We start from the raw sequence: 5,652 nt of genomic DNA on the forward strand, positions 1-5,652 counted from the left end.
TCTCCTTCTCTCTCTCTCTCCCATATGTAAAGATAACTATATATGTATAGATCACTCTTTATATACGGTATATATGGATAGATAGAGCATTCTCTATAGAGAGAATATACATAATTTATCTCCATTTATATAGTAGATTATGTTTGTAAACACAACATTGGGGAGGCTGAGGTAGGAGAATTACTATGAGGTATACAGGCCATCTTGGGAAATACAGAGAATTTCAGGGCAGCCTGGAATACATAATGAATAGTGTTTCAAAAACAACAGTACCCCCTCAATAAATAAACAAATAAAAACAAAAAGTAAAAAATCTGAAAAGGAAAGAAAGTAAAATCAAAATAAAACAAAACAAAACCCCTAGCTACTAACTAACTAAATAAACCAATTCCTAACTCCAATTATCTAAATCATTTCAGCATGTGTTGTTTACTTTATTTTAAGGAATTAATCAATAACCTCAGACACAACCTATCTGGGTTTCTATAGATCTCCCGAAATTTGCTATTAGCCTGGCAGCATGAAGTCATTTGAAGCAGTAAGCCTTCCACATTTGAAATATTTTTCCTTGAGAATCATAGTTAGCATTTTAACTGCCTGTTTGTTTTGCAACAGTGAAAATTATTACTACCTCACAATATCGAACAGAGAGAAAGCATTGGAAAGAACAGTTGCCTATGGAATTTCATTGACGGTGGTCCCAGAAATACTGCTGCTTGATAACAGAGGGCATCGTAGCTGCTTTCCATCACAGCTCTAATAACACCGCCTGGTCCTTGCTGTTATCAACAGTTGCAGGCATGCAGGTCAAGCCGTTCATGTTTGCCTCCAGAGTTTGTAATATGGATGGAACATGCTGCCTGTCTTACATCTCTCTGTGCTCTTGCCAGTGGAGCCCACTTTTCAGACTTCTGGAGGCCACTTTTGTCTCCCTCACTGCAGATCTTTTATCTCTCATCACTTTGTCTATAACTTGAAGAAGTCTTCACGGATATTCTGAAAGCCCAGTGGATTTTCTGTTTCCAGTATAATCTTGAAGTTTGCGATATTTTACTTAACTGATTTTCTTCCACCCCAGATTTCAGATATTTGCCCTGTGGTTAAAATCCACTGAGGCATTCTTCTTCCTTGCTTTCCTCTGCTCCTAATTAAGTGAACTCACTATTCTTTTGAGTGAAATTTGCCAAGGTGAACCCTTACAGAAATTTCTTATTAGGGCTCTTTATTAAGCTGGAATAGAAGGCCTCTGTTATGAAAATGTTGCCCAGAGGTGTGTGTATCTGGGACTGGCCAATTATTGGCACTATGAGAGTGTTCTGATCTTGAAAGTTCTGAATTAATCAATAGATCTTTATTTTGTGGATTCATGATATTGAGACATTACTAGATGTTCTGAAGGAGGAGGTGAAGCCTGCTGAAATCTCTTTTTTCTAGTAAGCTGTGTTTTGTGCTCTCCTTCCAGCCACCGTTAGATGAACAGCCTCTTGTCTATTCACACTATATCTTATTTTCTTTACTGCATGCCAAAAGGTTTATCTGGTCTTTGATTAAAATCTCTAAAGTGAGAAGGCAAATCAAGATCTCTCTCTCTCTCTCTCTCTCTCTCTCGTGTGTGTGTGTGTGTGTGTGTGTGTGTGTGTGTATTTGTGTATTTTGGGTGGGTCCCTGGATATTCATGTACACACGGAGGCCAGAGGTCAAGTTTCCCTAAAAAGATTCCCTTCTTATTTTTTCAGGACAAAGTCTCTTACTGAACTTGGAGTTCAGAAATTTGCTTATCTGGAGAGTAAAAGACAGGCATCTTTGTGCTCACTCTGACAACCTAGCACTGGGGTTGTAGGTTTGTCCTGTCAAACCTTTTCAGTGTGTGCTAGGGACTGACCTCGTGTCCTCATGACATAACACAGTGAGCACTGTTTCTCACCAAGCCATCTCACGAGTACATTCTTTTTTTAAATTATTCTTCCAGATTTTTGTTAAAACTACAGGAAGACTATCACTTCCTCCTCAGAAGATGGCCACCAAAATTAGTATTGAACACTATCCCACATTTGGGCAAGAATTACTGTTCTTGATTTTGAATTTGATTTTCAGTCCCACAACACACTGATTAAAATTATGAAGCACATCCTTCACTTACACTTGTAACCCATTCATCATCAGCATATGAGTCAAGTGTGTATGTACACTTTCCATCCAGATGATGGAGATCACCTCAGTATGTTGACTCAGGGCTGGCTAAGTCTCTGGCTATCAGAAAGGACTGTAATGTTGACAACGTTTGCTTTTGTTTCTTTGCTAACCTATTTGTTAGAATAGAAATTTTATGACCTACATGTCAGAGTGAAGATTCATCAGCATTGTCATACAGCTTCATAATTTGCATTCATCACCACATCAGTCTCTCCATTCCTCTCCCCAATGAAATGCTTCAATTTATAATGCTTTCTCTGAAGCACCTTTTCTTCAGAAGAATCAGTTTTAGCAGAAATCTATAAACAATCGTATTGGTTTCAAGAAGAGAATGACTGAAGATAGTTCTAGAATTATTTATAGCCTTGTCATTTTAAGAGTAATGCCTTATTCTCTTCCTTGAGCATCATATTCACCCTGGTAATAAATGATCTCTCCCATCTCATAACTAGGGCCTTTTAGGGTCTCCTCATGTGCATGCATGTTTCTACTTAGTGACCTCATTTTTCATTGTCCTAAGAGCTATCATATGCAATCTACATAAATCTTACTTTGTTTGCACATTACTCATTTTTCTAGGAGAAAGACTATAATGAGTAGGATATTCCAAGTCTCTCCAGTATTCCTCCTTGACTTTGATTGGCCCACCCTGTATAGATGTATAGTGTTGCTGTCCATAATTCATTATAACAACAATTGTAGCTTGCATAGGATGAACTACCATTTCCAAAAAAGTATTTCATTTTGCTTACATTTCCATATAATTGTCTACTGATAATAGAGATCAAGGCAGGAACCAAGAGGCTTATGCATTTGCTGATGCATAAGCCATGGAAAACAGCTCTTTAGCAGCTTGATCACCAGGCTTGCTCAGATTGCTTTCTTATATACCCCTGGACCACCTGAGTGGGGTAGTACTACTCACAATAGGCTGGGACTTTCAAATTAATCACTTCCTAAGATTATTGTTTGCCAACAGGCTACTACTAAGAAAAGAGTTTTGCAAATGAGAGTTCTTCTTTTTAAATCACTCTAGCTTGATTCAAGTCAATTAAAAAATATCCAGGACAATCAATCAATTTTACAAGATTAATTTTTTTCTAATTCACGAACATGGGAGGCCCATCTATATTCTGTGTCTTCCATGATTTCTTTCTGCAAAGATTTAGAGTTTGCATTGTGGAAGTATTTTACCTGTGTTCTGAAGAACATCTTTCATGAAGTCTGTCAGACTCTTTCATGAAGCAGGAACCCTGAAGGACAGTCTCATCTTCTTTAGAAAACTTTAGCAGTCATTTTTTGTACCTTAGTCATGACAACAAAATGGCGCCAACATAAACTACTACATCCACATAAAACCTGGGAGAACTTGGGAAGTAATTCTAGACACAAAAGAATGGAGTTAATCATGGTTTCTTGGTAGCAGCATTTTCTCAGGTGGGCTCTGTTTGCTAGAAGCAAGTGCATCTCATTTAACAGAGGCTTCCAGACTCAGCTTTAGCTGCGAAAATCTTGCAGTCCTTTTAAAAAGCTCTGCCACAAAGCACCTAAATGGTGTTTGCAAATGGCCAACAACATGCTTCTTTGTGGTGTCACGGACCTTGAAACTCCATAGAGTTCTGACAATAAATATGGCTTGCACCAGTACCTTCCCCATGAAGTTAGACTCTCAGAAATCAAAGGAATGGGGTGGATCCAGCCCTGAAAGCCACAGCTTTAATCCTGGTCATATTGCTTAGCAAATTAAAGACTCATGAGGTCAGACAAAGAGAGATATATAGTAAAAATAGATTCAGATGAAAAAAAAAACCTCTAATTGATTTGCAATTTATTTAAAAGTATATGTAGGCTTGAGAGAGTAAAGAAAAAGGATAAAGTCCTTAAAAAAAAAACAGTCAGAGTATACTTGTGTGTGGTGGCAGCACTTGGGAGGCAGAAGCAGGCAGATCTCTGTGAGTTCAAGGACAGCTTGGTCTACAGAGTGAGTTCCAAGTAGGAAAAAATACACAGAGATATCCTGGCTCAAAAAATTTTAAAATAAAAATAAAATTAAAAGTAATAGAGTTTAAAGTAAAGCCACATAAAGATGGAAAATACACACAGAATCTGTATACTGTATGTTATTGTATTGTCTTTGAATTGTTTGATGACTGAGAAAGGGACAACAGCTGCTAAAACACATTTGATTATAAATGCAGCTGGACTCCTATAACATATATATTTTGAAAATACCTTGACTTTAATATTTAAGTCAAAAGATTTGTTATTTTGAAGAAGAGGTTTTGCTTTGGTTTTCACAGGAAATGAAAGACTGTGGATTCATTTTGGGTTAAGAAAAATCAGGACTGATCAAGGAAGACCCCTTGAGAAATCACCATTAGGTGCAGATGGACCAGATGATCCAACATTTCAAAGGACCTCTGTTGGAGTTTCCTCTGAGTTCTACATCCAGAACAGCCTCTAAACTGCTCACTGAGATGATCAAATCTCACAGAATATTCCAGTCAGGACTTGGCTATAATCCTAAATTTTCTTTAGGCACCCATAAGATAATTGGTGCCTCCAGTCAGCAAGAAATAGCCTAGGAAACTATGCCTGAATTCCCCAAAAATTATTTATGGATGTTGATATCTGTTTAGAGTGTTGGTTACAAGTTGTTATGAATAATGGTCTGGGAAAAAAGCTAAACAAAGGGAATCAGATTCAGAGTTCTTGTTTTGAAAATCAAAAGGGGAAGAAAGTGCTGTGGGACAATAATAGTCTTGTACCCTGTGAAGATTTGTCACTTGCATTGGTTTAATAAAATGCTGATTAGCCAGTAGCCAGGCAGAAAGTATAGTCGGGTTGACCAGTATAGGAGAATTCTGGGAAGAGGAAAGGTTCAGTCTGTAGTCATCATCCAGATGCTGAGGAAGCAATCTGAGAATACTTCACTAATAAAAGGAACCAAGACACAAGGCTAACAGAAACAAGAATTATAGACTAAATTAAGTTGAATGAATTAGTTTACTAAAAAGCCTGAGCTAATAAGCCAACCATTTTATAATTAATATAGGCCTATGTGTGGTGGGACTTAATGGCTGTGATACCAGGATGGACAGAAACCTCTGTCTACAAAAGTTTCCTGTGCACTCCAACAAACCTCACCTCCTAATAGTTATGAGGGTCATAACAATTTATTATAACTGGCCCCCAATCAATTACATTTAACTACCACAATTTTTCCTTATATGTATTCCTTTTCTTTTCTTGTCCTATTGTTATAGCTAGGACTTCAAGGACTAAATTGAATAAGAGTACAGGTATTACAAAGCCATGGTTATTCCTACTTTAATGATTCAAGTTTTTCTTCATTTAGTATGATGCTGGATTTATAGTCTTTCTTATATTCAAATATGTTCCCTCTAAACATAGCCCCCATAGTATACTTATTAATAAGGAATATTAAATTTTGTCTAA

This window comes from Arvicola amphibius, chromosome 3, assembly GCF_903992535.2.
Source record: "Arvicola amphibius chromosome 3, mArvAmp1.2, whole genome shotgun sequence".
NCBI classification, from domain to species: domain Eukaryota; kingdom Metazoa; phylum Chordata; class Mammalia; order Rodentia; family Cricetidae; genus Arvicola; species Arvicola amphibius.